Genomic DNA, 8467 nt, shown 5'->3' with positions numbered 1-8467 from the left:
GTACAAGGTAAGGCGTTAGTCAGAGAACTGGCCAATGATCAATGTGATTGGGATTCTCCCATACCAACTGAAAGAGAAGATCAATGGAGAACATGGCTTGATTCACTTCTGAAGCTTGAACAGATTCAGATTAAAAGGCCATACCTTCCCGTTTCTCTGTGTTCTACAAAATACAGAGAACTCTGTGTCTTTGCAGATGCATCTTCCATGTCCATATCAGCTATAGCTTACCTTAGAGCAATTGACACAGAGGGATGCAGCCACGTTGGCTTTCTCCTGGTTAATTCTAAGTTAGGTCCTCGTACTTCTCTGACTGTTCCACGTCTTGAACTTTGTTCTGCAGTTCTAGCTGTAAAAATGGCAGACTTGCTGACCACTGAGCTGGATATTGAACTGCAAAGAGTGAAATTCTACACAGAAAGTAGAATTGTCCTAGGTTACATTCACAACACAAGCAGAAGGTGTTACGTGTATGTTGCCAACAGATTCGCTCAGATCAGAAGGTCTACTCACCCAAATCAGTGGCAGTTTGTCAGTACAGACCAAAATCCTGCAGACCATGGAACACGTCCCATATCCCCAGAACTACTGAGCCATACAAACTGGTTTACAGGCCCTGAGTTTTTGCACAAAGATGGACTAAACGATGACACATTTCATTCAGAGATCCAGAGAGCCAGACACAGATGCAGAGCTAACGGCCACATGTGTCAGCTTTAGTTACCAAAGCCTTTGAGAAGAAATTCGACTCACAGCATTTTACATGCTTTTCCAGCTGGAATGTACTCACCAGAGCCATAGCTAGTCTTGTACACAAAGCCAGATCCTATTCTGGAAACCTTAACTCCAAAACTGATGAATTAACACAAGCAAGAGTTGTGATTATCAGAACTGTTCAACAAGAAACATTTTCAGAGGAACTGAAGTTCCTCACAAGAAATTAAGAGGTGCCCAAGCCTGTAGAGAGCTTAAGATAAATGCAGAAGATCCAGAGTTTAAAAGCTATCTACGGGATCAAGGGTGTACTTGGATCTTTAACTCTCCTCATTCCTCACACATGGGTGGGGTGTGGGAAAGGTTGATAGGGGTTGCACGGGGAATTTTAGATGCATTGCTTCTCAAGACAGATTCCACAAGGCTGTCACATGAGGTCCTTGTTACTCTCATGTTGGAAATCATGGCCATAATGAACGCCAGGCCTCTGGTCCCTATCTCGTCTGACCCAGACATGCCAAATGTTCTTTCACCTGCCACACATCTAACTCAAAAGTTAGAGACCGTGTCTGCACCAAAAGGAGAGTATGACCTTAAAGACCTCTACAACAAACAGTGGAGGCAAGTTCAAAGCCTTGCTGATGCCTTTTGGAAGCGCTGGCATCAAGAATACTTAACAACACTTCAACAAAGAAAAAAGTGGCAGGTAAACAAGCCAAACCTACAGGTCGGAGATGTTGTGTTTCTAAAGGAAGCATTACTCAAAAGAAACAAATGGCCTACAGGGGTTGTAGTAAACGCCATCGCAAGTCAAGACCTCAGAATATGTAAAGTGAAGGTAAAGTTTATTAAACAAGGCAATCCCAAAGTATACTTAAGACCGATTTCGGAGGTGGTGTTGTTGTGTAAAGGCACAGTGGTATAAAATATACCAGACGGGGAGTGTGCCGGCCTCATTAAAACAATCCCATAGTGACATCTAGTGGCCGCAGCGAAATTAATGTCTTAAGTGTGTACATCTAGAGTTGCCGTAGTTAGTGTTGCATCAGAAGAAATTCAACAGAACGCTGTATTTCTCTGCCATGCGGTTTGTTACAAAAGCCTCGAAAATATGTCTGTGAGTTTTTAGTTCAATATTTTTCTTTGTTAATAGAGTAAAGTGCAATTTAAAGAAACGTGCAGAAAATTATACTTCCAAAATGAGAAAATTGCAAAGTGGATTTGTGTGATCGTCTATATGGAAAGCAACATGTTAAATATGTTAAATCTGAATGTAACAACTGAATTGTGAAGCACAAGAAACATTATTTGACATTTTCTTTATTTGTATGTTCAGTTTTACAGTGCTTCCTTCAAGTAAATCACACTCAATCGAAACCTGGCATCTTGAGTCTTTCTTAGAGGAACATGTTAGCTATCTGCCAAGCTAGTCAGGCTCAAGCACTTCAGCAGTCATCCTAGTAGGGGCAGAATAAAAACTGACCGCCACAAATAGACTTTCCAAAAGGCTTTGACTTCGTTGAATAAACATGAGCACTGCACGTTTCAAAATCGAAACCCAGTGCGGGTGTTTTTATATCACTGTATTTCTGAAGGAAACCGACTGTCTTCAGAAAATTTTGGATGTCATTCTCATTTCATCTTGCATGTAATGTCTGATAAAGCAGCATTTGTGAGCGGAGCGCTGCTTTGTGTACAGCCGTTACCGGGGAAACCTCGATCTCTACCACTCCAGCAGCTCCTCCTGCTGGCATAGAATGAATTTGCATATATATGCTGCCACAAATAGAGTGTAAGTCTGTGGGAAACACTGGACTATGGTATAAATAAATTCAACTGTATAACAGTTTCACTGCAATTCATGTTATAATGTTAGAATTAAAGAACAATAAACATAATACATATTACCGTTGCACTTATCTGTACATAGTAAATGTAGTTATTTTTAAGCGGTTGTTGACATCCTTTCTAAAACGTGATTCAGCCCAAAAAAACAACAACAATATCGTTGAAAATATGTCTGTGAGTTTTTAGTTCAATATTTTTCTTTGTTAATAGAGTAAAGTGCAATTTAAAGAAACGTGCAGAAAATTATACTTCCAAAATGAGAAAATTGCAAAGTGGATTTGTGTGATCGTCTATATGGAAAGCAACATGTTAAATATGTTAAATCTGAATGTAACAACTGAATTGTGAAGCACAAGAAACATTATTTGACATTTTCTTTATTTGTATGTTCAGTTTTACAGTGCTTCCTTCAAGTAAATCACACTCAATCGAAACCTGGCATCTTGAGTCTTTCTTAGAGGAACATGTTAGCTATCTGCCAAGCTAGTCAGGCTCAAGCACTTCAGCAGTCATCCTAGTAGGGGCAGAATACTGCTTTGTGTACAGCCGTTACCGGGGAAACCTCGATCTCTACCACTCCAGCAGCTCCTCCTGCTGGCATAGAATGAATTTGCATATATATGCTGCCACAAATAGAGTGTAAGTCTGTGGGAAACACTGGACTATGGTATAAATAAATTCAACTGTATAACAGTTTCACTGCAATTCATGTTATAATGTTAGAATTAAAGAACAATAAACATAATACATATTACCGTTGCACTTATCTGTACATAGTAAATGTAGTTATTTTTAAGCGGTTGTTGACATCCTTTCTAAAACGTGATTCAGCCCAAAAAAACAACAACAATATCGTTGCCACTCTAATATGTCTTGCAATATCCATGCATGCAAAGGTTCTGCGCGATCCTCTTGTTCAATATTCTCGGGGTCTGAATCCGGCTCAAATTGAAATGGCAATATTGATGCCATCCTTAACTATACCTCTCCGATCATCCGATCATACCTCCGATCATACCTCTCCGATAGATCAGCTAAGGTGATGATTGGGTCTCAATCATTCATCGCTGAATCGCTTGCAGTTAGTCCAGAACACAGCCGCGAGGTTGCTGACTGGTACTAAGAGAAGAGAAAGCATTTCTCCTGTCCTAGCATCTCTTCATTGGTTACCGGTGCAGCTTAGGATCCATTTTAAGATTTTATTATTTGTGTATAAAGCATTAAATGATCTAGCCCCATCATACTTGTCCGAACTTCTCAGCTATCAGCAATCCTCTCGCTCTCTCAGATCCTCTGATAAACTTTTCTTGCATATACCTCGCTCTCGCTTGAAATTTAAGGGGGATCGGGCTTTTTCTGTAGCCGGTCCTCGACTATGGAACAGCATACCTCTGGACATTAGATCTGCGCCTTCCCTTCCTGTTTTTAAATCCCGCCTGAAGACTTATCTGTATTCCTTGGCTTTTGGATGAAATGTATGTTTGTGTATGTTAATGTGTTTTGTATTGATTATGTGTTTTTGAGTCATTTCTTTTTATTCTCTTAATCTCTATATTTACTTTATTGGTATATGTACAGCACTTTGGCATACACTAGCTGTTTTTAAATGTGCTATATAAATAAACTGACCTTGACCTTGACCTTAACGGAGCAGACAGAACTTGCTGCTTTGGCAAGGGGCGGGGCAGTACTGAAACACCGTCTAAGCTGTTCACCAATCACAATGCACTGGGACAGCTAACCAATCACCAAACATTTAGTTTGTCGGAAGGCGGGCCTTCATCAAACCCGGAACTAATCAAGCCGTTTGTGCCAGGCTGGGGAGAAAGGTATTGCAATAATGTAAATTATGTGAAAAATAATGCGTTTTTCGAACCACCAAGCATGAGAGCATGTTCAAGTTGACCCCCAAAACAAAATCAAGACTATGTAAAAGAGCATAATAGGACCCCTTTAATTACTCACGCTCATGTTGTTCCAAAACTCGTAAGACCTTCGTTCATCTTCGGAACACAAATTAAGATATGTCTGATGAAATTAGAGAGCTCTCTGACCCTCCATAGACAGCAACACAACTGAAATGTTCCCAGGACCAGGAACATAGCAAGGACATCGGTAAAATAGTCCATGTGACGTAAGTGGTACAACAGTAATTTTACGAAGCTATGAGAATACTTTTTGTGCACAAAGAAAACAAAAAATAAAGACTTTCTTCAGCAATTCTTCTCCTCCACATCCCGTCAGCCGCGGCGTGCCGCCATTGTGGAGAGTATCACGACACATTGAACATGTGCCTTGTTTACCAGCACAGGACAGCATGCGCATGCGTTGTTAACATGCAAAAGAGAAGCACGCGCATGCTGTCCTGTGCTGGTAAACAAGGCACATCTCATGCATGTTCAACGTAAACAGCAGCAAACAACACGAGGATGAGTAGTTAATGACAGAAAAATTAAAGGTTTGAGAGGGTCTTTGAGTCTCAGTGACCATAAACTTTAGAGCATGTGTGGGTATGTGACCACTTCTTGATAAAAACAAACAAACAAACAAATAAGAAAAGAAAAACTAAAAGGTTCTGAGAATGTGATATCTTCAAAGCTTTCCCATGGTTCTTGTCAAGCATATTCAGATTGCTTGCAGATGCAAATCATCTGAAATGTTATGTGTACTCTAATAGCACACTCGCGACAGTCAAATGCAGAGCATATTAAACCTGTGTGAAAATATGAATACCTTTAAAAAATAAGTTGACAATTTGATGGTTTCTTTGTACAACAATGAGAAGTAAACCGTAAGCATGCTGCAGAATCTCTGCCTTTTCCTGGACACTCTTTCATTTCAAAGAAAAGAATAAATAGCTGGCAGACAGACAGAGTTCTTCCAGACTTCTGTGGCAGTTCTGATGCAACATTCATTGGGGATTCACATTCTTCAGCTCAAAGTGGGCAAATAAAAGCTGACACAGCAGCCACACTCACAATCTTTCAGTTTGAAACACACGCGTCAGCGTAACCGACTGATGCATACAATGCATACTGCAGCAACCAATGACAAATTTCCTCACAATGAAAAATCAGTGATTCCTCTTTCAATTTGTTTTATTAGACTGCACTGGCTTTATGATGCTGAGGGTGAATGTGTGTATGCTGTCTGTTAAAGAGCACATACAGCTCTTAAAGAAAGAGCAGAACACCTGCAGGCACACTGAATATTTTAATTTTTCTATTTTATTCTTCAAAACATTTTGTTTTTTGTGGAAAGTGGTTGTCACCACAGAGCTGTGTCACAATCTCTGTCACACCAAGTGACAGACATTGCAACTGTTAGCAGAAAACTCAATCCCACAATCCTCAGCTCTTGCCTTCCCTAACACACAAGACCTTTTTTTTTCATATACTCTGTTGTCAGTTCAGAAGGATAGTGGTGATGTCTTATATGAATTTCACCTCTGTAGACTAATTCTAATCACTTAACCTTATGTTAAGTCTGACTGTTTTATTGATTCAGCTGATTCTTGATACATGAGACAAACCACATCCTACAATGCATCTGTCATTAGCTTTGATTCAACTAAATATTCAAGTCAACGGTATAGCACATTTTACAATATATATAATATCAAAGCTGATTTTAGAATTAGAAAAATACTGCCTAATGTCCCCAATAAAGCAAAGGCAGCTGTGGCAAGGAGAAAAAAGGGTCTTGTAGACTAAAACCAGACTTTAGTACAGTATTATCATTCTTATTATTTAAAAAAGGAAGGTTTGTTTAATTTAATGATATCAACATTTTCATTTATAAATTATTCTAGGGTTTGCAGCTTGAATGTCCTCTTTTCATATTTCACTTGCATCAAACAGAGCCTCTAGAGCCTCAGTCAGTTCATTTGTGATCTTAACGAGGCCGCAGTGGCTCGTTTTTTGTCACACACAAAGTGGTCTCTGAAGACAAAGAAACCTGAAGGTGTGTCTGTTTCACGACTGTTTATAACCTCTCAGGTGCACACATTCCAATGACCTCATCAACCGAGGTTATTTAAGCCAATTCTTGCCGTGTTTGACACACATGCTTCACAACCCATTGAGCAAAGTATGTACTCATAAGCGTTAATGAAACGCAGCATCGAATGTAGCTTTTGATAGGGAATTAAATTATATAAAGGTGACAATAATGAGTATAAGGAAACCAAACTTGTTCACAAATAACTATAAACAGACACATGAACAAAAACAGTGAAAGTAAGCATAATCCTGAGAGAAAACAAAAAAAGGAAATTTATATATCAAGGAAAAAAATAGTTCCTTGATATATAAACGTTTATTTTTGTATTTCTGTTTTGCCCATGTCAAAAGAATAGAGAAAAGATGTGAGAATGCAGCTGATTGTTGGTTGTTTATATATTATTTATGACATGTGGACAAGTAGACAAAATATATAGATTTTCTTTGACTCTCTATATGAACTATACGTATTGAACTACACAACTAGACCCAATTTCCCCTATACTATATAAAGTAGGTCTATTAGGGGGAAAATGTGGTGGAATGGGTAAAAATCCCCTCTTATTATCTTATTTTTGTTCCAGTGAATTTGTTTCGATCATACAAATAACCATCAGCTATTCCCCAGAGTAAAATCAGCATGAGGAAGAGGAAATGAGAAAGTGTGTGTATGTGATCACTCATGCATGGACACTGAACTATATCACTGCTGATAATACACCATCTTGACTTTACATACAAAAACAAAATCAGAATCACAATTTGTTAAAACAGGAAACTGTGTTTTGATAAATGTAAACTGCATTTAAAATGAACTGCAGTTATTATGAAGTCAAAATGAAGAGCTCATTGTGAATGATGATATAGCTTAAATCTGAGTCAAAGCAGTGGAAACAAAACAGCATCAGGATTTCTTTCCTGATATTTGAAAGAGTGTCATTGCAGTAGAGAATGATGGGGGATCTCTATGGTGTGTCATCAGCAGTGACTAGATCCTCTATGCAGGGGTCTCCCCGTTTCTCTGCTTTCACTCTCAGGCATCTTATTCAACGCATAGTACATCTCAGGCCAGATGTCCAGGCATGAAAATGATGTTATTGTCTCCTACTTCCTCATTATTTCTAGATTTTGGTAACACTTTAAAATAATGGTCTATCATTAAAATATAATTATTCAGGAAGTAATGCAGGACAGTTGAGTAGTACTACAATAACATTTCAGTTACAACTATTAACTAATAAGGAAACATGATTAACTAATCAGTAATTAGGACTAGTCCCTCTGCAGGAACTACTACTGATCTGGACCATAATTTTACAGTTTTTTCTCGATTGCTGACACACTATGGCTACCTTTACAATTTCAGTTTCTGGGATTGACAACCGTATTTACTTACAGGTGTGAGTCTCAAAATGTCACGTTGACACAGCAGCTTACAGCAGTGTCTCGAATACTGTCTCTATGAACATGCAACGGGAGTCAAGCTTGTATTCCTTACTAGTAACCATAGCGTCAGTGACCAAAGTAATATCAAAAATGGCAATGTCCATAAAACTGAAACTGACTTATCGCTTTCTGACATGACAAAAGTGCAACCGAGGTGCGAGTTCTTCCGTCAAATTTTATTAACCGACAGCAGTAATATTTGGGGACTGGAGCAAAAACTGACTGGATCTAAAACTTTCAGATTACACACAGTTCATTTCTCCGTCTCTGTATTTTACAAAAACCACACATGAAAACACGCAACACATGGTAGACACGCATTTGTGCAGCAGAACAGCTCTATCTCGCACTGTATGATGTGAAAGACAAAGTTGTCCAGTCCTGTTCCGTTCACGCAGTGCATGTTTTCCGAGAATGCGGTTGTGAGTCCTGAAAATTTATGGGTGTGAGTTTGGTTA

Source organism: Sinocyclocheilus rhinocerous, unplaced genomic scaffold, assembly GCF_001515625.1.
Source record: "Sinocyclocheilus rhinocerous isolate Xijiao unplaced genomic scaffold, SAMN03320098_v1.1 scaffold2635, whole genome shotgun sequence".
NCBI lineage: Eukaryota > Metazoa > Chordata > Actinopteri > Cypriniformes > Cyprinidae > Sinocyclocheilus > Sinocyclocheilus rhinocerous.
Note: the sequence above shows the minus strand (reverse complement) of the source record.